General features: G+C 29.8%; 1 long non-coding RNA gene across 1 annotated transcript; it reads right to left on the reverse strand.

The window, feature by feature from the left end:
- Positions 1-16,329: 16,329 nt before the first annotated feature.
- On the reverse strand, positions 16,330-19,044 carry LOC120350049. Its single transcript, XR_005570582.1, has 2 exons — positions 18,766-19,044; positions 16,330-16,412 (listed from the first exon to the last, which is right to left on the reverse strand). It is a non-coding gene; the product is annotated as an uncharacterized LOC120350049 (long non-coding RNA).
- Positions 19,045-27,381: the final 8,337 nt, after the last annotated feature.

Consider the following 27,381-nt stretch of genomic DNA (forward strand, 5'->3'; position numbering starts at 1 on the left):
ATTTCATGAGAACCAATCAGAGAAGGCCTTTTTGATAAAACGGCTTCTCTGATTGGTTCTCTTGGAATTAATCACGGTTAAAATTTAACCGGCTTTTGTGCAACCAGCACTTACAAAAAATAATCATTATGAAATTATTATTGATTTAAATTTGACATTGAATCAAGTAATTATGTGTTTAACAAACATAATTAGAAAATCGACCATTTGATAAATTTTGACAGATTAGCCCAATCTCTTTTGTATATTTACTGTTCGCATACATTCGATCAATTTGTATTTCGATCACCGTCTCAAATCTGAAAACTCGATTCAACATTTGTGCAGCCGTTTGTTAATCTTCCATACATTATGTGATAAAGGCATTTTAACATGAATACAATATGAATGTCATTATAATACTATCTATGAGACAATTTTGGATTAAGAACGTATTGAATAATGACTTTATAATATATTATGAGTATGATGAATATTGACTAAGAGTATTTTAACACTTGTGTATGAGTTGGAGAAACCCAGTAGTATATCTTCTATGAACATAGCACATAATATTATAAAATGAGTGCAAGTTCGCATACTTTGAGAGCTGAACTGGAGTTTCTGGTTGTGTTTGAATAAGTTTCAAGGCATTGAACCAAAGATGCAGTTTTCGTGATTATATCGCGTTTAAATACAGGAATGATGTTACATTTATGTATAAACATTGGATTGACAACATCTCACTGAAGATGAAGGCCTTAGAAGAGCATATTAAATATTCGTGTTAGTACTATAATTAAAGTAAAATGCTGTAGTAATAGAAGTGGAATGGAGATCTTAAAATGAATATAAGAGTGCGACGGAGATGCTTATTACATGTGTAAATGTTTTCAAGGAAGTCAGGGTGCAAAGATTACCTTACCAATGAATATTTGAGTGTAATATCTCCTTATTATAAAAGTAGCTATTCATCGTAAACTATGCTCTAGAAAGGCCTTCTTGATCTAAATATTGCCAACAATACCAATATTTTCAAGATGATCTAAATATTGCCAACAATACCAATATTTTCAAGATGTCGGCAGATCTTCGTGAGTGGGATAATTAAGATAGAACGTGGATTCCATATAATATATGTATATCATGCCATCTATTCAATATTATGCACAATATTAATAATACAGTACCTTTAAATATTATACCCCTTATTTTCTTGGACATAAAATGCACACAACACACCATTTTTTGTGGATATAGTTCATATTCACAAGTGCTCGCCATAATTTTGATTTATAATTCAAAAGAGTCAGAAATATACTTCAAAGAGTCAGAAATATGATGGAAGTGAACATATCTCAATCAGGATTTTTATTTTAGTAAGGAAGTACATTGAAGACTGTTATTTTTATTGTCTGATTTGGCTAGCTGGCCATCTCAACATTGCTTGGTGCAATATTTTATAAGTTATGAAAATCACTCAATATTATCTCCAATTGAATGTGTAAATCAGTGAGAAACAGTATTATTTGCTATTGGGGAATATATATTTCTTTTGAACGTTGGAGTATTCCTTTAATATGAATTATTTTAAGCTGCTATTTTGTTCACTTTTGTAAGTTACACTTTTGATGGGAAAAGTAATGAATTTTGGTTTTCAGAGAAGATTTTCTCATCACATTTCTTTTTAATCTGTTAAAATTTCTGAGTTAGCTCAAATTTACAAGTGATTTCCAGTTTGTAATGTTTCATTAATTACATTTTCCAACGTTTACCTGAACTTAGTTTATTTTGATAATCGAATTAAAGTTGTGAGCTAGCTCAAATTTACATGAGAACTAATTGGTAGAAAGTGAATGAAATTGAAAATCTATTCTGTTAAGACCTGATAGAATTTTACTTTAAAATATAAAGACTATATTATACCAATTAGTTGGTCTATTGAAAAACGACTGAGAACTATTCCACTTTTACAAGCTCACATAAAATTTGTTTGTAACTGGAAATTGTTTTGTAAGGGAACTCATCTATGCTATGTTATTTGATAAACTGTAGTTGCTACGTTGGGAAATAATATTGTAAGATATTTACAATTAGAAATAGAGACTGTAGCTCTACTTCCACCTGAAGCCTACTTGATGAAAGATGAATGTGAAAAATGACTTTCCAAACTTGAGTTATATTTGTCACTTTTATCTCTGAGACTTTTTACGGATACGTTATACTAATATAACCTACGCATTCGGAGACCCAGTAATGCCGTATCATGCGCCGAGCAAAACCTCATTTGTTTGTATGTTAAATATTTCATGGTAATGATCCTTGAAATTTCGACTGATGACGGGAGCTGTAATAAACATTATGAAATGTTCATCTGTGAAGTATGCACATTTAAAATACAGTAAAGCTTCTCTATTTTTAGTTTTAGACTAGAGAAAAACGTATATTTTATCTGGACAAACGCTTAAACCATGTCGCTCTAGATTTTGGTGTCTTGTTGATGACCTCTCTTTTGAAGACAGGATGTGTCTAGACCTCTCTTTTGTGTTTAGAGTCTGGACTACATTTTTTCTTGTACACAGTCGTCTCACATCCCTAGTATACAAACTATAAATCTAGTAGAAAAATAAAAATCTTCTTATACTCATTTATCATATTACCTGTGAGCTCTTTGTTCACATATAAATATGTAGGTGTCAATTCGAAGATGACATTTCTCCTCCTAAAAATTACCGAGATCATGCAAACAAAACCGCGAAGTACATTCTTGAAAATTTAAAAATCTAGAGAAGCTTTGCTGTTAACTGGAGTGTTTTTAGATCTTGTAAGCATACTGTCTCTATGAGACATTGAGTTTAAACTAGTTATGATTAAGGAATTTGCCAAGTAAATTTCTTGAACAAGTCCCATTGAAAACTACCAGCAACACCCATTGCCATCTCGGGTAAAATTCTACCAACTTTATGTACAGATATCTTTAATAAATGCTTATATTAAATGTTATAAATTTTGTTTTTGTTGTTGAAGGATACGCGCAAGTTGAATTTATTTTTGTAATGCTAATATTGTTTTGTTAGATGGTAATTGTTTTTTGTTGTAATGATGTAAATTTAAGATTAATTGGATTCATATTTGTATTTTTACCAGCTCTAATTGAGTATGAATTCCAATGATAATCCAACTTACTTGAACGATATATATTAGCTAAGTTGATTGGTGAATTGTTGAGTAGCTTGTTGCAAATATTAGTTCAGAAATATTGGAGAGATAAGAAAATGCAACAAATTGTACTTATAGGTAGTCGGCTCATCTGAATAATAAATATTTGTATGAACTCAAAATATCTCCCATAGGCTAGTGCTCATCTGAGAATTATTCTTCTACTCTTTAATGTCTTTGAGAAATTTCACATGTTTAAAAGACCTCGATTCTTTTTCAATTTCAATTCTTTGTTTATGGCGAAATAAAATTTGATTAGATTTAATTTTTTTTTCAATGGATATTATCAGCAAATCTAATCAGTCCTTTCTTTCGATTTTATTTTTGAGGTAATGTTGAACCCTGGACATCGATCATATCATATTTTGCCGCTAGTATAAGATCAAATTTTCCCTCAAATCCAAGAAAGCTCTTTCTATTCAAACAGTTATCAAACTCTTCCCATAGATGTTTTTAAAGCTAGAACATTTTTCAAGTAAATTGATAAACTTTGCAGGGGGAACAATTCAATAGATATCAATGGGATTGCAGTTTGCAGAGTACAAAATAATAGTATTTTGTATAATATTCTTTTAATTACCTTGAGATCTTGATAGAAAAATGATCCTAACTCACCTAACGTTATTGCCTTAACAGGCCAATAGTTTACTTACAAAAAAAGTATAGATTCGTTGAGTCTTAGAAGAATTTTAAAAGTTTTGTCCAGGATTGACAAAAGATGGAAAATTTGATCGATTACAAATATTTGATTATCTGAATATATTATTATTAATAGTCTAATTCGAAATTCCTAGAATTGAAATGTATTATTATTGAAACATTCCAATCCTCTTCATTCATTATTTCAAGAAACTCATTGAATATTCTTGAATAATTCTAGTAAAATTAAAACCTTTCTCCAAAATATAACTTCGGATTGGTTGCAAACCTATGTAAGTTATAAAGTTTTAGTTCTAGTTGAATAGTTTAGTTTATTTTCAAGGTGTTGGTTTAAATAATAGAATACTGTATTCAGATATAAAATATTCACATCCTTATGAAACTAAGAATGTTTTTGAATATCCAAATTTTACTGTACAGTATCTATAATTCCCAGATTACACTTCACTTTTCTAGTGGTTTTACAATATTATAGAAACATTGAAACTCGTTCTAAAGAAAGATTTTCATCTGCACAAGAATGGTTTTCACCATTTTCAACATCGAAGAGACTGTATCAATTGTGTTTTGACACAATTGAAAAAAAATTCAGAATACCAATCCATGTGAAAAGTTGTAAATGCACAACATCTTTGCTGATGTATGTTTCGATAACATGGCAAAAGTTATTGTATGTATTTTTGAGAAACTGATATGAATTATTCACTTTTTATACATTATAAATTCAGCAAACATAACAACAATGTGAGTTTTATTATCTTGTTCTTGCATTCACCACTTTGAAATTATCCACAGCTTTTCAGAACAACAAAATAAAACCATTCATTGTTCAAATATACATTTTCAAAGTTTGTGGTAAATGAAGAACAAAAATATTTAATATATTACTGAGAAATGAAAATTTTTCATCCTCAAACATGGAAGTTTTTAGAGAGTTTGTGAAATAAAAAATATGACACCATTGCAGTCAATATTTTTTCAAGTAAATCATAACCAATATTCTTCAATTTGAGATAAGTCTCGAATTGGTCTCACAAAAACTTAGAATAGTCGTGGAAATTATTAGTCAGAGAAACTCAGATTTCTTTAGACATTCTTATTAAACATAAATATAAATTATATTGGTAATTATAGTGTTTCTTTAATGGAGTTTGTCAGTTTAATGATGACTTTGACTCATTAAAACAGTAATCCTTTCCTTGAATTTGTTAAGGATTTGAGAATTTCCTTTGATATCAAACAGTGAGTTATTAAGACAATACTCTTTTGAACTGTCAAAAGAGAACCCCTCAAATACTTACATACAATATTTAACTCCATTAAAAACATTATTCTCTTAAATTAATATCTTTAACATTATGTGGACAAGTTATAGATAAATAAAGATCTTAATTCTGAATGTACTATGCTTCAGATTCAAATTTCAATATATTAATCAATATTGTACTTGATCAATATTCAATGTTAAATTTTTTAGTGTATAGTATTGTAGTTTAATAATAAACTTATTCAATATCTCTGTCTACAGATTTTTAATAAAATTCTTCAAATTTATTATCAATGTTGAACTTTGTCAAGTGTGTATCAAACAATTTATGAATAGTGCATAGGATTTTTCATCAAATTGTAATTAATATTTCAAGCCTCTGCTTTAAATGTTGGACCACTTCAAAGTATTTTGATAAGTTAGTTGCCAATAAAATTTAATATTTCCATGTAAAACAACTAAATAGAGTTTCCTTACCTTTTGTTTCGAGGTTTATGTGCAGTATGAGCACTGAAAGTGTAAATTAATAATTTTATAATATTATTTCTATATTTCTATGCTAACAAACTTATAAACTTAGATGATTTAAATTCACGCCATTCAACATAATCTTATCAAGTGTTCATTTTTAAAATCTTTCCTAAATTGTAAAATTACAATTGAGTAGGTATTTTTTAAATAGTTTCTGTACATTTTTTGTGAAATCCAAAATATGATACTGATGTTATCAATAATACTGATGTTTGTAGATTGTTGTGCTTCGCCTTTATTTAAATATGTCAAATTGTTTAATTTCCTCAATAATCTCTGTTATCTATAAATCTTGGGAGAATTTATTTACTTTTTCTATAATCTTGAGAATTATGTTGAATGGCTGAACTCTATATTTTCTGCAAGTTATGTAATATTAGAATGACGAAATGTATTTTTATAAATATAATCTTGAAAATAGTTTTTCAATATGTATCATGAAGATTCCATTCGAAACTGTTTAAGGCTGAATTAACAACTCGCTAGCCTTCAAACGAGGGTTACTTGTTAACATCTGTGATATAAAAAATATGTACTAAGAACAAAAAGATGGTTGTGGTAAAATCTTTGAATCGATTTGAAGAATGACTTGTATTGTTTTCTCTTTAAAATTGGATCCGTGTTGTAAATGCCGCTTATTACAATCAATTTCCATTTCCAAAAATTAAATTTTATTAGAATCGTTTACTGAGAAACTAATGTTTAATATTTCATCAACACAAAGCTTTTTCAATTGGCTACTAAAGGTAGGCGCACACAGATCGTCATCGGACGGACGGCACGCATCGGACGATTAGATTTGATGCATTGTTTTCAATACGATGCAGAAAGGTATGCGCACTCCAATGGAAAACAATGCATCAAATCTAATCGTCCGATGCGTGCCGTCCGTCCGATGACGGACATGCATTTACTGATTACTTTCACAATATGTTAAAAATAATTTTTATTTATAATACTTGAATCTTTTATTTTCAAAAATAATTTGGTGATAAGCGACATTCCTCTTCTCTGTTATGTAAATTATTATGTAAACAATGTGTTTGGTTTGTAAGCAAATCGATTACGAGGCTGGATGTTTGAAAGTTTGAGATTCTGAGTGTGTTGTTTGAAAGTCAGCTAACGTTACAGAGAATGTACCTGAACACTCAAGACACCATTAAAATAACTAGCTAATAAGGTAATAATGACAACTGATTAGATAAGATAGAAAAATAAACCATCAGTGACGGCTTGTCAAAGGGATCTTGTTATTCAAGAGTGAAAACATTTTAAAAGTAAGTTAGTTATTAAAATTCACAACATTCCTCCTCGATTCATAAGTTGTATTTTGACGTATCCAGGAACCCATAGTGCCGGTTGCACAACAGCCGGTTAAATTTTAACCGTGATTAATTCTATGAGAACCAATCAGATAAGCTGTCTTTTCAAAAACGCCTTCTGATTCGTTCTCGTGGAATTAATCACGTTTGAAATTTAACCGGCTTTTGTGCAACCTAGACTAGAGTTTGAGTGAGTCATATTTTATAATTCAGGTAGCTTATTTGAACTCACAGCTCAAATGAAATATTAGGCGATTGATAGTGTTGAAATCTTGTACCGAATGTGTTCGGGGAGCTCAATGGTTCCATCGAATTTGCTTAAACCCCTCTCACATGTCTTCCTCCATCTAAATCCTCCAATATTTATGTTTTCCTTGGGTGAAAAGATGACAAGTTGGACTTTCAACGTTCAACTAATTGGTCGTTGAAAATCTTCAACGATCAACTAGTTGTTGAAAATCTTCAACGATCAAATAGTTGTTGAAAATCTCCAACGTTCAACTAGTTGTTGAAAATCTTCAATGTTCAACTAGTTGTTGAAAATCTTCAACGATCAACTAGTTGTTGAAAATCTTCAACGTTCAACTAGTTGTTGAAAATCTGCAACGTTCAACTAGTTGTTGAAAATCTTCAACGATCAACTAGTTGTTGAAAATCTTCAACGTTCAACTAGTCGTTGAAAATCTTAAACTTTGATAATTGTATCGTATTGTAGCTCTTCAACATCATTTATTGATGAAAGTATTCCAATTTTTTAGAACCACATAAAAGTTTCGGATAGAATTTTTTGTTTTCCACTTGTATTAACATAAGAAATTGTTTTATCCAATATATTTAACGTTCAGATACCAGTATCCCAATTTTTTTCAAAATAGCGAAAGGTTCTACGAAATTGGAATGCTTAGTTTATCATATAGATGAAAGTATTCCAACTTTTTAGAACCATATGAAGGTTACATATAGAATTATTTGTTTTATTTATTTTGATACAGCTACAAATCATATGAACATGATCGGGATAGAACAACAGGCATAGCCCAAAACTGTTCTGTTCCCAAATTTTGATAAGTTTTCAACTTGTATTAACATTTAAAAAATGTTTTATCCCGTATTTAACGCTCAGATCCAAGTAGCCTAATTGTTTTCGAGAAGGCATAACATTCTACAAAATTGGAATGTTTGAAATAGAGTCTTTGGTAGAATTGCATTCTCTAACCTAGTTTGCCAAGGAGTTGTAATAGCAAGAAAAGCCGTCTCTGACTGTCTGTTAAGCGTGTTGTATGTTGTTAGCTGACATCCACAAGTAGTTCGACTTGTTGATATATCGAAGTAATTAAATGAATACCTTTGTTGAAATGGAGAAATACAGTACCATCTAAGATAATGTAGTGGTCATAATTTTGATACATATTTTAAGAATTTGTTCTCTTGTAGTTCTAACTATATGAAACAATACTATTATGAAACCAAAATAAACATTATGTATTTTTATGAGATCGATTATCTTTTCTGTAATAATCTTCTTTTATTTTGTTTGGAAGTTATTCTATTTTTTGCTGTTATTTGGTTTATTGTATTATTGAAAAATAAATAAAAATGCATCTATTTAAATGTCTATATTGTCTTTTGCATTGAAATCCTCTTCAAAATTTATCTTCTTGATTGATTTCTGTTTTGTTGGATTACGGTATGAATACTTGAAGGCCTGAGTTTGAAAACCAGACAAGTGCCACAGACTAAATTGTTGGGAAATGAAAAAAACTGCTTATGACAAAAAATTCCAATAAAATGTAACTTTACTTACATTCTTGTATTACAAAATCTACCATATCGTAGTAAGTTTTCTATCACTATAACATTTTTTAAACTTTTAATTAATTAACAGGGGGGCTTCAAAGTTGTTGGAGATATCTGATTTTCAAACTCATCATATTTATCGGCAGGATTGTACATTTTTCTGTAAGGGTCATGTTTTTACTTTCCTTGCCCTACTACCATAGGTAAGGAAAGTATTGCTTTCCAAAAAAAATTAAGGTACCCCAATTTCCAGTTTTCTAGACGTTTCAAGGCCCCTGAGTCCAAAAACATGATTTTTGGGTGTTGGTCTGTGTGTGAGTGTGTATGTGTGTGTGTGTGTATGTTTGTGAACATGATAACTCCATTCCCAATCAACCGATTGACTTGACATTTTAGACCTAAGGTCCTTATACCATGAGGATCCGACAATAAGAAATTAAATAAAATTCAATCCAAGATGGCGGAAAAAATGGCGGATAATTACTAAAAAACCATGTTTTTCACGGTTTTCTCGAAAACGGCTCTAACAATTTTCTTCAAATTTATACCATGGATAGCATAAGCCCTATCAACTGGCATGAGTCTCATTTCTGGGAAAATTTCAGGAGCTCTGTAATATTCTTGAGAAAAATGGTGGATAATGACTAAAAAACCATGTTTTTCACGGTTTTCTCGAGAAAGGCTCTAACGATTTTCTTCAAATTTATACCATGGATAGCTATTTATAAGCCCTATCAACTGGCATTAGTCTCATTTCTGGGAAAATTTCAGGAGCTCCGTAATATTCTTGAGAAAAATGGCGGAAAATGACTAAAAAACCATGTTTTTCACGGTTTTCTCGAAAACGGCTCTAACGATTTTTTTTCAAATTCATATCCTGTATATTTATTTATCAGATCTATCAACTGGCATGAGTCTTTTTCCTGGGAAACTAATGTGGTCCACCCCATCCTTGAGAAATGGACTTTGTAATCTCCATCTCGTGCATGAGGTAGGTAGGTAGAGCAGTTTATAATAATAATAATAATAATAATATTTTATTCTCAACAAAAGTATAACAAAAACAATGTAATACAGTTGAAAAACGTCACAGATAAATAACATAATAACATAAAATATCAATCTTAAAATAAAACTCTAATAACATTTAACAATTCATTAAATTTGAAAAATTTAGATAATTTTTTTCACTCTAACAAGAATTCGTCAACCTCATAGTAGGCCTACATGGTATAAAAAGTACACAGTCATAGTCAAGATATTTCATCTGTAGAACAGCTGTTTTGACGACTTTAGAAAAAAATCATCGAATTTCACAATTTACACAAAGGAAAAAGTACTCTGAAAACAATAATTATATATACACATATACAGTATGAAATTACTTACAATAGGCAAAAGTCTTAGTTGAAAAAATTTACTTCAAAACTGAAAGGAAGAAAGTTTAAAATAGTTGGATTGGAAGAAAATTGATAACAGGCAACAATTCAGATGAATTTTCAACTGGGGTTTCTGTAAAAATAAATATTTTGGTAAAAGTTACAGGATTTGGGAGTTGGGCCTATAGAAGATTTTCAAAAATGATTAAATTAATTGAACTACAAATTGAACAAAAAAAATTTTTTACTAGACTTGATAGTCCTGGACCTTTTCATTAATATGTTGAAAGAGTTGAAAACATGGAATTTGGAATTACAATAATAGATATTAAATTTGGGTTTTGAGTTTTGTAAACTCAATTACAAATAGCATTATATGTGGTACTCAAAATCATTTAAAAACAAATAATAATTAATTTGAAAAGATAAATATGATGATATATCGAAGTTAAAGTGTACCAACTAGACTTGGGGGTCCCAAGCCTTTACAATGTTGGGACAATGAAATATAAATGGAAGAAATAAAACTTGAATAATAATTTAAATGAGAATTAAATGGAACAATAAATACTACTATTATAGAATCAATAAGTCTTTAGCTTGTCAATTTGAAAAAATAAGTACAAGTAATTTTGACAATATGAGCTGAGCTATGGCTTAACAAATTGAAGAAATAGGTGGTAATATTTTTTAAATAAATATGAAGTGATTTATATTAGAGGAACTGATGTGTGTATAATTATAGAATTAGTATGGCTTTGACTTAATTTCTGGAAATTATTATTATTAAAAAAATTGATTTTGAAGTTATCAATGTTGATGGAATTTATATTATTATGATTGTATAATCAGTGAGTCTTTGTACAGTATTGATAATTTGATTGAATTAGTATAATTAACTATTTTATCAACATTTTAATATTGATATTAATATTTTTTCAAATGAATAATTATGAAGTAATCGATATTAGAGGAATAACTGATTTTAGTATGATTATAAGTAGAATAAGTGAATTTAGTATCATAGTATGTTTATAATATAAACAGACGAGTTAATTTTGGTTAGGGATATAGAGAATCAGTGAAGCTAAGGCTTGCCAATTAGAAAAAAAGTATTAATATTTTCAAACTAGATCACAAAATAATTAATATTAGAGGAATTTTTGTTACTATGGATATATAATAATTAGTATGAATGGATACTTATTTCTATTTATGCTCAATAGACCAGCCAGGGCTCAGCTTTTAGTGGGTGAAAAATTTACAATAAATTCGCAAAATTACAAACTAAAAACTAAACTATAAGTTTACAACAATTGGCCTCCCAACACCCCTATAGCCAACCCTAACCACCTTAAATTACCGTATTTGCTAGTGTATGACACGCCCTATTTAAAAAAATTCATTTTTCTTTTCAAAAAATACAAAGCGAAATTCGTTGTTTCGCATCATACGCGTAATTTTCAAAATTGAGACAGAATGCCGGTATGTACAGTTTGACAAAAATGTTCACGATGATCAGTCAACGATAATCAACAAGTCAGCTTTTCCTAATGTGTTTGTTAATAATGTATACTAAGTTCTAAATATAGTATTTTACGTTTTCAAACAATAAATGAATAAAATTTACACCATGAACAGAGATATTGTGGAATTTCTCCATATTAAATTGGAATAAAAACAATATTGTCAGTTCCACATAATTTATTTGAGCCAAACTTTAGTTTCAAAGCACTAAGGCATCATCTTAAAATGAAAAAAGACCACTGAAGATGATGCCTTAGTGCATTGAAACTTAAGTATGGCTCGAATAAATTATGTGTATCTGACAGTATCTTTTTTATTCCAACTTAATTAAATGAATATTTTGTAGATCAATAATCATTATAAACGTTGTTTCAAATAAAAGCTTTGATAATATAGTTACTGTATTTTATTCATGAAAATGTACTCTAGTTTTTGGGGTGCGCATAATACACGAGCAAATACAGTACTTACAATAGACAATAGTATTTGTTTAATTTATTCACTTACAAACTAACTAGAGCTAAATTCACAATAGTTGAATTGGAGAAATTCAATAACAGACAAGAATTTATATGAATTTTCAACTGTAACTTCTGCTAAAATATATATTTAAATACAATTTTTGAAATAACAGACAAGAATTTATATGAATTTTCAACTGTAACTTCTGCTAAAATATATATTTAAATACAATTTTTGAAATAACAGACAAGAATTTATATGAATTTTCAACTGTAACTTCTGCTAAAATATATATTTAAATACAATTTTTGAAATAACAGACAAGAATTTATATGAATTTTCAACTGTAACTTCTGCTAAAATATATATTTAAATACAATTTTTGAAATAACAGACAAGAATTTATATGAATTTTCAACTGTAACTTCTGCTAAAATATATATTTAAATACAATTTTTGAAATAACAGACAAGAATTTATATGAATTTTCAACTGTAACTTCTGCTAAAATATATATTTAAATACAATTTTTGAAATAACAGACAAGAATTTATATGAATTTTCAACTGCGACTTCTGCAAAAATATATTATCAATGTAATTTTAGAATATAGGTATAATTATTTCAATTGAATATGATAATCATAATAGCCGATCAATTTCATTCTTGAAATTATTATTCAACAGTAGACAAATTAGAAAAAAACAATAATATTGTGAAGAAGTTCACCCAGCATAAGCTGAGCTATGGATAGACTAATGTATGGAATAAGTAATATTTTTCAATTCATAAGGGAGTGATTAATATAAAAAGGATTGATGCAATCAGTAAAGCCCTGCACACACACACATTGATTTCTGTTCATAAGATATTTTGGCGTCCTTATGAATTCAGATTGAACGGAAATTGACAAACATCATCTGTTTGAAATCATCTGTTTAATCTAATAGAATTTATAAGGACGGAAAAATACTGTACGAACAAAAATCGATGAGTGTCTGCGGGGCTTAAGGCTTTTGGCTTGACAATTAGAAGAAGTATAATGGTTTATAATTTTGACAATATAGCTGGGCTATGGCTTAGAAAAATTAAGAATTTGATTTTAGTATTTTTTTCATTGAACTATCAACTAATTGGATATAAGTATTATTATAGAAATAATAAAGCTTTGGATTGTCGGTTTAAAACAAAAATTGTATCCATATTTCTAAAATGAATTATAAAATAAACAAAATCAGAGGGATTGATATAGATACTGCTTATTTAAGCATTCTCAATAGAACAGCCAGAGCTCAGCTTGTAGCAGATGAAAAATTACAATAAATTCTCTCACAAACTGAAACCTTAACTAAGTTTACAATAGTTGGCCTCTTCAACTCCCATTATTGGCAACTACATGAAATTACTTACAATAGGCAAAAGTCTTAGTTGAAAAACATTTACTTCCAAACTAAAAGGAAGATAGTTTAAAATAGTTTGATTGGAAGAAAATTGATAACAGGCAACAATTCAGATAAATTTTCAACTGGGGTTTCTGTAAAAATAAATCTTTTGGTAAAAGTTACTGGATTTGGGAGTTGGGCCTATAGAAGATTTTCAAAAATTTAAAAATTTTTGAACTATAAATCGAACAAAAAAAATGTTTACTAGACTTGACAGTCCTGGACCTTTTCATTAATATGTTAAAAGAGTTGAAAACATGGAATTTGGAATTACAATAATAGATATTAAATTTAGGTTTTGATTTTTGTGAACTTAATTACAAATAGCATTATATGTGGTACTCAAAATCATTTAAAAACAATTAATAATTAATTTGAAAAGATAAATATGATGATATATCGAAGTTAAAGTGTACCAACTAGACTTGGGGGTCCCAAGCCTTTACAATGTTGGGACAATGAAATATAAATGGAAGAAATAAAACTTGAATAATAATTTGAATGAGAATTGAATAGAACAATAAAAATTGTCGTTCTTAAAATTTTCATAGAAATTTTGATAAATTTCAATATTTTTGAAAAATTACTGATGATTAAAAACTAAAATAGCAGTTTTATATAGAACATTTGAAGGCTAAAGACATTTATCCAGCTATTAATATTATTAGAAGTTGGCTGGAGGTATATAGACTATAGGTCTATAAAATTGGGATGTCAAACCTTTTTACTGGAAATAAACCTATAGTTCTACTGTTCTACTTAAAGAAAGTTGTCTGTCAGAACTAAGAGGAAAGAGTTTCATGCAAGAATTACATGCTGTAAATTGGAAACATTTCATTAACGGTAGGGGAATGGTTCAAATCGTGGAATGATGTAACTTCAAAATAATTTATAAGAGAGATAGAACATGCTGTTGTCTAGAAAAATGTGATGATATTTCAAATAATCAACAAAAAGGATAATAATTGGCGCTACATAGAAATTTAATTTAGATTCTTATAAGTTTGTTATGAAGTATACATGCTTTTTCTAATCATGACTTATCAAAGAAGTAGATTAATTGAAGTGGGAAAATATATGATACTTGAAAATTCCTGTTCAATGAAAAAATTAGTAAATTAACAGTTGGTTAATGTGAGCATCTACATCTTCCTGAGTTAGCACCTTTTTTCTCTATTATCTTGTTAGCCACAGTTAATATCAGTATTTGATGTATGTTAAATTGCATGACAAACCATCTTCTATAAAAATTATAAGAGACTCAGAATGAGTGGTTTAGTATTAACAGCTGTAGTGGGTGAATGTGAACTTCTACATCTTCCTAAGTTAGCACCATTTTTCTCTTCATCATCTTGTGAGCCACAGTTAATATCTATAGTTGATTTATGTAAAATTGTATGATGAATAACTTATTATTATTATTGTTACATCTCCCCAATCCCCGCCACTGACATTATATCACTATTCACAAACTGAATCACTATTCACTAATTCAAACGATTCTATTGTTCCACGCTTTTGAATCCGAAACAGGTCTGGCAACACTTGAAAGCTATAACTTCACTCTATAAGCTATAAGATTCACTGATAGAAAACACTTAAAGCACTCAATTTGAGGATGAAGACTAATCAATTATAGTACAGGACAGATTGAAAGCGCACACTTCACTGATATATCACTAGTTGAAAATTAAATTTGAATGGAGTTTTGGTGGTGGGGAGCTCTGTACAGGAAGGTCCCAATTAGCCTGAATATATGCAGTGATATTTGAGCAGACAATGGACTTTGGAGCTGTTTTATTTCAGCCGGGACCGACAGCCGAGAAACGTGCACATCCTCTAACACGTCTATTCAGTTGAAACCGTCAATATGTCAACCAAAAAAACACTGAATAACCCAGTTCATTTAAACACTAATAACACTGTTTGAAAATATTCTAGTATATTATATTGAAATATACTATATTGAAATAGTCATTCTTAGAATAATGTCATCTAAGTTATTTAATAAACTGTTCAAAACAACAATATAGCACACTTTAATACTCATTTGACGGCAGCATTTCATGAAGAGGGTTTTGGTAGGCTGGTCCACTGACAAACACCTCAATCATCAAGGCAATATTATGCTGGGCTAATGTCTGATATACAATCACAAATACAACTTCCCATCATCATTGAGGAACAATAAATATTTGGAGATGCACTGATGGGGTTTGTCAACGTAACTTCATTCACAGTTGAGACTCAAATATTCCGATGACAATATCACTGACAGGTTGGTCTAGTGGTCTGGGGCGTTATAACGTTCAGTCTGCTAGCACAGATTGGTCGTGATTCGGATCCCACCGGTAGGCAAGGACGTTTGATCATCTCATAAATCAAACATGCACAAGCAAAACGATCATGTGGGCACCAACCGCAATAATATATTTCGTGGAACAACGAGACCTATGAAAAAAAAACTCCCTCCAACCAAAACTTCTGTGTTCAAGACTGAAAATCTCAAACTATTACAACAACCAATGAAAAAAATATATACTTACTTACTCCTTGGCACTACAGCTAATTCAGAGCCTTGACCTCCTCCAGAAAGCCTCTTCATTCGTCTCTTTCAGCAGCCTTACGTCTCCATCCCCTAACACCCAGCTTCCCAATATCGTCCTCCAAATCCTCCATCCAACGCTTTCGCGGACATCTTCTCAGCCTTCTCCCTCCTGGATTGTTTCTGAAGATCTTTTTTACAACTCTTGAGTCACTCATCCTCTCAACGTGTCCCAGCCACCTCAAAACACCTCACTTTCATCTCGTCAACAATTTGACATTTCTGGAACAGATAACAGAAAACAAATATTCCCAGCCAAAAAACACCCTCCAACCAAAACGGAGATTAAGTCTCAGTTGCACAAAAGCCTGTTAAATTTAAACCGTGATTATAGGAGCCTTCTTCTCTGATTGGTTTTCCTGGCATTTAATCATGATTTAAATTTAACAAGAATTTGTGCAACCAGGCCTGAGACTGGAAACCACTATTGACACAATAACGCCATCTTCACGACAACGACGAAAAAATCAACAACAGTGAGTGACTATCAACTGCAACAACCACAAGAAAATATAAACAGGGAGAAAATAGTAATAAAGACGAGGCAAGATAAACATCGTTGACAGAAGATTTGATCAGAACTTCCGCCAGTGAAAAATATTGACAAATTAGGAAACGAAAGCAGTTGGTAGAAAAAATCCTAATACAGCGACCACAAGATGAATGCATATTTGGGATATGTGACATTTGGGGTAACACCTTGTAACAGAATATGCCGTTCAAGGTAGTGAGCTGAAGCAGTCATATGAGCTGCAATTGTTACCTCAAAAATCTGATTGATTGATACTTTTGAAAGCTCCTCTGTGAAAAGAGATCTGCAACTTTAAAATCTGAAAAAAACGAAAATAACAATTAGTTCAACGGCGGAAACAGAATACTAAAAGCGTGAACAAATAGAATAATATACTATAGATGAGGACTTTAATGATAATATTGACGTTGTCTATGTTAATTTAATTCAAAGGTAATACATTTTTTTAATTTATTCGATATGATATTCAATGGACATGTTCCTTGTATTGGGAGCTGAGTTAGTAGGCAGAGTATTACAGGAGCACCTGGGTGTTCAAAACAGGGACAGAGCTGATGTACCTCAACAAGTATTCCTTCACCGCCACACAAAAGTTTTTTTCCATGTGCAATCTAAGACAGGAAGATGATATTAACAGCTTTATGGCTGTTTGTCCTGCCTTGGAGGAGATCAGGAAGTTTCTCAAACTTGCAGAGAGGTTTGTTCTGTGTTGGAGGTGCCAGAGCCCAGCTGATACGATTGCTCAATGGTGAGGATTAGCTGTCAGTGGCGCGCCATTGCCGAGTGGTGTGGAGGTACAAGTACAGTACGAGCTTGTCATGGAGGTCAACTACTAGGATGAGAAGACTGCCACCGATGTTCGACTACCATGAGAGACCATTACTATGCACAATACTTGGAGGAGACTTTTCAGAAAGGCTACCAACCTCAAATCACCTCAGACAGTCGACACACCTGATTAATTGTCTGCGAAAATACCTTAAAAATGATCCTTCAAAACATAGAAATTCTTAAGATATCACAAATGTATATTAATAACATTCTAGATTGATCCATTTTTCGTTGTTTTCAATGAAGACACTATTCTATTCTTTAATATGACAAGATTTATGTATTTTAATTATATACTGAACAAAATAATGCACGAGAAAAACACACATAGTGCTTCGACGTAATAAACTAATCTATGCAGTCTTCTTCAGAACGATATTTCAGTATATTAAAGACCATTGTTTAAAAAATTGAAATTGGAAATTATTAAAATGTGGCAACTTTAAAAACTTAACAGAGTTGAAGCTGAATGATAATCAAATTAAATGATAATGATCACCTGCTATCCGATCTATAGTTATTACAAATTGCTTTTTTTCATATCATATACAGCTCAATAATTATTTTCTTAATTTATATTTTGTAAATTCATCTATAATTTTGCTGTATTGTAAGCTATTGTATATAAGTGTATAAGCCAGTATAATATTGTAATCTACATAAATAAAGTACTCAATCAATCAATCAATCAATATTAGAATGTTAATTTTCGAAAAAATGTAAATAACTATAGTGAGGTCCACGTTATAATGGCAGTGGGGAAAGATGAGAGAGCAGTGTTGCCGATTCTCGGCCTTGCACTGCCTTTTTTTAATATCTGACATCGGTATATTTAATGTGATATCGACTGTTCATTATTGTTCAAAATAATCGATTATATTTTATTCGTCCAGGAAAACTATTCTTATATGATCTAATGAAATATTTTCAGGATTGAGATTAAGTATGTTTTCAATTGATTATATTCCTGCATTGTTAAAGAACGAACTGGGAACGTTGCGGATCTAGAAAAGGATAGCACCATCTGCTTTGTTGGATGATAGACAAGGATAGCAACGCCAATGTTGATCAGAAACTGCCATTATAACGTAGACATCACTATTTGCTTGAATCCTATCAGAATGAAGTGATTGAGATAGAGATTTGAAAGAATCAAAGTTAATTTTAAAATAAGAATTCACACTTGAAAGGAAAAGAGACTTCTCCACTAACCTTTGAGTCATGAAGTAGGGTAGCCAAACCTTCGTCTTGAAGTTCAAACAGTTATACATTTATTTCACTAACCACTGAATTATCAGTGTTGTAATATTGCACTAATTAACTTTGGTTCTAAACTTCACTAATAAAACTCCAGACGTAGCAAGATAGGCTTCACTATAAGAACTGTTGAAGGCTTCACTCTATAGAAAATATTCCAATGTTCGTCTATGAGAATGAAGCTGAATTTTATAATCTGAAACAAAAAACTTCATAAGTTTAACTGAAAAACACAATACTGCAACGATCCAGTAAAAATAAATGATTGGGAGAAAGAAATAATTATTGAATGAGAAAATAAATAATTAGTGAATGATAATGATCAGCATGATGTAATTTAAGATGATATGGAATATGATTTGTACTCGCAATGCACATTGAATATATGTACTTCCTTATAAGATGAATTAACATTTGACAAACAGATTTCAATAAACATGTAAACAATGGATGAACAATTGAACAACAGATAAACAAATAAACATTAGACAAATAGAATAGTCTATAAATTAAATTGAAAGAATAATAAATCATACCAAAAACTTATAACTACTACTCATCGACTCTACGGGCCTTGAAGAGCCTTGTCCTCCTCCACAAGCCTTTTCCATGAATGTGTGTCCTGTGCTCGCTGTCTCCACCTTGTGACGCCCAAGGATTGAAGGTCTGCATCCACGTCGACCAATCATCTGTTGCGTGGTCGGACTCGTTTTCTTTGACCCCCTGGTTGCTGACATTATTGCACATCTCTACTCATAGCCAACCATTCTCCCACAATGATGACATATAAAACCGTATCTGTACAATTATTTTTACAAAACAACGATTTCTGTACTTGAATAACAATTGAAAGATGTATTGCTTGAAGAAATGAAATCATACAGAACTAGGAATAATATTTGGCCTCCACATCTACCCTCATATTATATAAATCAGTATTAGTATTTTTTAATGGATTAAGAAACAATAAAGATTAGAGGAATAGATGTTAGTATTATTGGGCCCTTCAATTAGAAGAAATTGGTTTTAATATTTTTCAAATGAATTTGAAGTAACTACCTATTATTAGATGATGGATGTTACTACTATTATAGAATCAATAAGGCTTTAGCTTGTAAATTTGAAAAAATAAGTACAAGTAATTTTGACAATATGAGCTGAGCTATGGCTTAACAAATTGAAGAAATAGGTGGTAATATTTTTTTAAATAAATATGAAGTGATTAATATTTGAGGAACTGATGTGTGTATAATCATAGAATTAGTAAAGCTTTGACTTGTCAATTTCTAGAAATTAGTATTATTGAAAAAAATAATTTTGAAGTGATCAATGTTGAAGACATTATTATGATTGTATAATCAGTGAGGCTTTGTATTGTATTGTCAATTCAAAAGAATTAGTAATAACACCTATTTTATCAACATTTCAATATTGATATTAATATTTTTTCAAATGAATAATTATGGAGTAATTGATATTAGAGGAATAACTGATTTTAGTTTGATTATATGTAGAATCAGTGAATTTAGTATCATAGTAGGTGTTTATAATATAAACAGACGAGTTAATTTTGGTTAGGAATATGGAATCAGTAAAGCTAAGGTTTGCCAATTAGAAGAAGAGAGTATCAATATTTTCAAACTAGACCACAAAATCATTAATATTAGAGGAAATTTTGTTACTATGAATATATACTAATTAGTATGGATCGATACTTATTTATATTTATGCTCAATAGACCTGCCAGGGCTCAGCTTTTAGTGGGAGACAAATTTACAATAAATTTGCAAACTTACAAACTAAAAACTAAACTATACGTTTACAACAATCGGCCTCCCAACACCCCTATAGCCAACCCTAACCACCTTAAATTACCGTATTTGCTAGTGTATGACACGCACCTATTTAAAAAAATTACTTTTTACTTTTCAAAAAATACAAAGCGAAATTCGTTGGTTCGCGTCATACGCGTAATTTTCCAAATTGAGACAGAATGCCGGTATGTACAGTTTGACAAAATTGTTCACGATGATCAGTCAACGATAATCAACAAGTCAGCTTTTCCTAATGTGTTTGTTTTTAATGTATACTAAGTTCTAAATATAGTATTTTACGTTTTTCAAACAATGAATGAATAAAATTTACACTATGAACAGAGATATTGTGGAATTTCTCCATATTAAAGTGGAATAAAAACAATATTGTCAGTTCCACATAATTTATTTGAGCCAAACTTGAGTTTCAATACACTGAGGCATCATCTTGAGATGAAAATAGACCACTGAAGAAGATGCCCTAGTGCATTGAAACTTAAGTTTGGCTCGAATAAATTATGTGGATATGACAGTATCTTTTTTATTTCAACTTGATTAAATGAATATTTTGTAGATCAATAATCATTATAAACGTTGTTTCAATAAAAAGCTTTGATAATATATTCACTGTAATTTCTTCATAAAAATGTACTCTAGTTTTTGAGGTGCGCATCGTACGCGAGCAAATACAGTACTTACAATAGACAATAGTATTTGTTTAATTTATTCACTTACAAACTAACTAGAGCTAGATTCACAATAGTTGGGCTGGAGAAATTTAATAACAGGCAAGAATTTTTAATTGTGACTTCTGCTAAAATATATTATCAATATAATTTTTAAAATATAAGTATAATCTTTTTAATTGAATATGATAATCATAATAGCCGATCAATTTTATTCTTGAAATTATTATTCAACAGTGGACAAATTAGAAAAAAACAATAATATTGTGAAGAAGTTCACCCAGCATAAGCTGAGCTATGGATAGACTAATGTATGGAATAAGTAATATTTTTCAATTCATAAGGGAGTGATTAATATAAAAAGGATTGATTTAATCGGTAAAGCCCTGCACACACGCACATTGATTTCTGTTCATACGATATTTTGGCGTCCTTATGAATTCAGATTGAACGGAACTTGACAAACATCATCTGTTGGAAATCATCTGTTCAATCTAATAGAATTTATAAGGACGGAAAATACTGTACGAACAAAAATCGATGTGTGTCTGCGGGGCTTAAGGCTTTTGGCTTGACTATTAGTAGAGTATAATGGTTTATAATTTTGACAACATAGCTGGGCTATGGCTTAGAAAGATTAATAATTTGGTATTAATATTTTTTTCATTGAACTATCAACTAATTAGATATAAGTATTATTATAGAAATAGTAAAGCTTTGGATTGTCGATTTAAAACAAAAATTGTATCCATATTTTTAAAATGAATTATAAAATAAACAAAATCAGAGGGATCAATTGATATAGATACTGCTTATTCAAGTATTCTCAATAGAACAGCCAGAGCTCAGCTTGTAGCAGATGAAAAATTACAATAAATTCTCTTACAAACTAAACTAAGTTTAAAATAGTTGGCCTCTTCAACTCCCATTATTGACAACCGTATGTAACTACATGAAATTACTTACAATAGGCAAAAGTCTTAGTTGAAAAAATTTACTTCCAAACTGAAAGGAAGAAAGTTTAAAATAGTTGGATTGGAAGAAAATTGATAACAGGCAACAATTCAGATAAATTTTCAACTGGGGTTTCTGTAAAAATAAATCTTTTGGTAAAAGTTACTGGATTTGGGAGTTGGGCCTATAGAATATTTTCAAAAATAATTTAATTAATTGAACTACAAATCGAACAAAAAAAATGTTTACTAGACTTGACAGTCCTGGACCTTCTCATTAATATGTTGAAAGAGATGAAAACATGGAATTTGGAATTACAATAATAGATATTAAATTTGGGTTTTGAGTTTTGTAAACTCAATTACAAATAGCATTATATGTGGTACTCAAAATCATTTAAAAACAAATAATAATTAATTTGAAAAGATAAATATGATGATATATCGAAGTTAAAGTGTACCAACTAGACTTGGGGGTCCCAAGCCTTTACAATGTTGGGATAATGAAATATAAATGAAAGAAATAAAACTTGAGTAATAATTTAAATGAGAATTAAATGGAACAATAAATACTACTATTATAGAATCAATAAGTCTTTAGCTTGTCAATTTGAAAAAATAAGTACAAGTAATTTTGACAATATGAGCTGAGCTATGGCTTAACAAATTGAAGAAATGGGTGGTAATATTTTTTTAAAGAAATATGAAGTGATTTATGATTTGACGGTTAGAGCGGCAGAACGATAGTAGATCTTATCTTGAAGGTCATTTTGATAGGAGGAAGATAAGTTTATTAGTTAAGGCTAGGGGGTCTCTTTTCCACCTCAATTTTTCGCACGGCGGAGAAGAAACACAATGGCGATGCTCATTATGTAACAGGGGCGAGATAGAGGATATGCTTCACTTTATGGGGGCTTGCCCGATGTTAGGGGGTGTTCGTAGAGTATACTTAGGTAAATATGTACTCACTGAGGCAGAAGTAGTTGAGTGGCTAAATGGGAAAGATTGGGGAAAATTGACGAGTTTCTTGAAATTGGCTCTTAAACTTAGAAAAGATTTAATAGAAGAATTCAACTATTAAAACCGACTCCTGGCAGAGAGCCTTGTAGGTTATGCCATAATAATGTCTTGTTTTTTCTTATTATGTTAAAGGTGTTTTATTTAGTTTTTGCTATTTCTTTATATGAATTTCATTTTTGTAATATGTTTGAATCATCAATAAAGTCATTTGTACTACTACTACTACTTAAGTGATTTATATTATGATGTGTGTATAATTATAGAATTAGTAAGGCTTTGACTTAATTTCTGGGAAATATTATTATTAAAAAAATTGATTTTGAAGTTATCAATGTTGAAGGAATTTATACTATTATGATTGTATAATCAGTGAGTCTTTGTATTGTCAATTTGAATGAATTAGTATTAATACCTATTTTATCAACATTTTAATATTGATATTAATATTTTTTCAAATGAATAATTATGGAGTAATTGATATTAGAGGAATAACTGATTTTAGTTTGATTATATGTAGAATCAGTGAATTTAGTATCATAGTAGGTGTTTATAATATAAACAGACGAGTTAATTTTGGTTAGGAATATGGAATCAGTAAAGCTAAGGTTTGCCAATTAGAAGAAAAAAGTATCAATATTTTCAAACTAGATCACAAAATAATTAATATTAGAGGAATTGTTGTTACTATGAATATATACTAATTAGTATGGATGGATACTTATTTATATTTATGCTCAATAGACCTGCCAGCGCTCAGCTTTTAGTGGGAGACAAATTTACAATAAATTTGCAAACTTACAAACTAAAAACTAAACTATACGTTTACAACAATTGGCCTCCCAACACCCCTATAGCCAACCCTAACCACCTTAAATCACCGTATTTGCTAGTGTATGACACGCACCTATTTAAAAAAAATCACTTTTTAATTTTCAAAAAATACAAAGCGAAATTCGTTGGTTCGCGTCATACGCGTAATTTTCCAAATTGAGACAGAATGCCGGTATGTACAGTTTCACAAAAATGTTCACGATGATCAGTCAACGATAATCAACAAGTCAGCTTTTCCTAATGTGTTTGTTAATAATGTATACTAAGTTCTAAATATATTTTACGTTTTTCAAACAATAAATGAATAAAATTTACACCATGAACAGAGATATTGTGGAATTTCTCCATATTAAAGAGTAATAAAAACAATATTGTCTGTTCCACATAATTCATTTGAGCCAAACTTTTGTTTCAAAACACTAATGCATCATCTTAAAATGAAAAAAGACCACTGAAGATGATGCCCTAGTGCATTGAAACTTAAGTTTGGCTCGAATAAATTATGTGGATCTGACAGTATCTTTTTTATTTCAAATTAATTAAATGATTATTTTGTAGATCAATAATAATTATAAAAGTTGTTTCAAATAAAAGCTTTGATAATATATTTACTGTATTTTATTCATGAAAATGTACTCTAGTTTTTGGGGTGCGCATAATACACGAGCAAATACAGTACTTACAATAGACAATAGTATTTGTTTAATTTATTCACTTACAAACTAACTAGAGCTAAATTCACAATAGTTGAATTGGAGAAATTCAATAACAGACAAGAATTTTTATGAATTTCCAACTGTAACTTCTGCTAAAATATATATTTAAATACAATTTTTGAATTTTCAATTGCGACTTCTGCAAAAATATATTATCAATGTAATTTTAGAATATAGGTATAATTATTTCAATTGAATATGATAATCATAATAGCCTATCAATTTTATTCTTGAAATTATTATTCAACAGTAGACAAATTAGAAAAAAACAATAATATTGTGAAGAAGTTCACCCAGCATAAGCTGAGCTATGGATAGACTAATGTATGGAATAAGTAATATTTTTCAATTCATAAGGGAGTGATTAATGTAAAAAGGATTGATTTAATCGGTAAAGCCCTGCACACACACATTGATTTCTGTTCATACGATATTTTGGCGTCCTTATGAATTCAGATTGAACGTAAATTGACAAACATCATCTGTTTGAAATCATCTGTTCAATCTAATAGAATTTATAAGGACGGCAAAATACTGTACGAACAAAAATCGATGTGTGTCTGCGGGGCTTAAGGCTTTTGGCTTGACTATTAGTAGAAGTATAATGGTTTATAATTTTGACAACATAGCTGGGCTATGGATTAGAAAGATTAAGAATTTGGTATTAATATTTTTTTCATTGAACTATCAACTAATTGGATATAAGTATTATTATAGAAATAGTAAAGCTTTGGATTTTCGATTTAAAACAAAAATTGTATCCATATTTCTAAAATGAATTATAAAATAAACAAAATGAGAGGGATCAATTGATATAGATACTGCTTATTCAAGTATTCTCAATAGAACAGCCAGAGCTCAGCTTGTAGCAGATGAAAAATAACAATAAATTCTCTTACAAACTAAACTAAATTTACAATAGTTGGCCTCTTCAACTCCCATTAATGGCAACCGTATGTAACTACATGAAATTACTTACAATAGGCAAAAGTCTTAGTTGAAAAAATTTACTTCCAAACTGAAAGGAAGAAAGTTTAAAATAGTTGGATTGGAAGAAAATTGATAACAGGCAACAATTCAGATAAATTTTCAACTGGGGTTTCTGTAAAAATAAATCTTTTGGTAAAAGTTACTGGATTTGGGAGTTGGGCCTATAGAAGATTTTCTAAAATGATTAAATTAATTGAACTACAAATCGAACAAAAAAAAATGTTTACTAGACTTGATAGTCCTAGACCTTTTCATTAATATGTTAAAAGAGTTAAACATGGAATTTGGAATTACAATAATAGATATTGAATTTGGGTTTTGAGTTTTGTAAACTCAATTACAAATAGCATTATATGTGGTACTCAATATCATTTAAAAACAAATAATAATTAATTTGAAAAGATAAATATGATGATATATCGAAGTTAAAGTGTACCAACTAGACTTGGGGGTCCCAAGCCTTTACAATGTTGGGACAATGAAATATAAATGGAAGAAATAAAACTTGAATAATAATTTAAATGAGAATTAAATGGAACAATAAATACTACTATTATAGAATCAATAAGTCTAGCTTGTCAATTTGAAAAAAAATAAGTACAGTACAAGTAATTTTGACAATATGAGCTGAGCTATGGCTTAACAAATTGAAGAAATAGGTGGTAATATTTTTTAAAGAAATATGAAGTGATTAATATTAAAGGAACTGATGTGTGTATAATCATAGAATTAGTAAGGCTTTGACTTAATTTCTGGAAATTATTATTATTAAAAAAAATTGATTTTGAAGTTATCAATGTTGAAGGAATTTATATTATTATGATTGTATAATCAGTGAGTCTTTGTACGGTATTGATAATTTGATTGAATTAGTATAATTAACTATTTTATCAACATTTTAATATTGATATTAATATTTTTTCAAATAAATAATTATGGAGTAATTGATATTAGAGGAATAACTGATTCTAGTATGATTATGAGTAGAATAAGTGAATTTAGTATCATAGTATGTTTATAATATAAACAGACGAGTTAATTTTGGTTAGGGATATAGAATCAGTGAAGCTAAGGCTTGCCAATTAGAAAAAAAGTATTAATATTTTCAAACTAGATCACAAAATAATTAATATTAGAGGAATTTTTGTTACTATGGATATATAATAATTTAGTATGGATGGATACTTATTTCTATTTATGCTCAATAGACCAGCCAGGGCTCAGCTTTTAGTGGGAGACAAATTTACAATAAATTTGCAAACTTAAAAACTAAACTATACGTTTACAATAATTGGCCTCCCAACACCCCTATAGCCAACCCGAACCACCTTAAATTACCGTAAGTGCTAGTGTATGACACGCACCTATTTAAAGAAAATCACTTTTTACTTTTCAAAAAATACAAAGCGAAATTCGTTGGTTCGCGTCATACGCTTAATTTTCCAAATTGAGACTGAATGCCGGTATGTACAGTTTGACAAAAATGTTCACGATGATCAGTCAACGATAATCAACAAGTCAGCTTTTCCTAATGTGTTTTTTAATAATGTATACTAAGTTC

The sequence above is a fragment of the Nilaparvata lugens genome, chromosome 2 (genome assembly GCF_014356525.2).
Source record: "Nilaparvata lugens isolate BPH chromosome 2, ASM1435652v1, whole genome shotgun sequence".
Taxonomy (NCBI): Eukaryota; Metazoa; Arthropoda; class Insecta; order Hemiptera; family Delphacidae; genus Nilaparvata; species Nilaparvata lugens.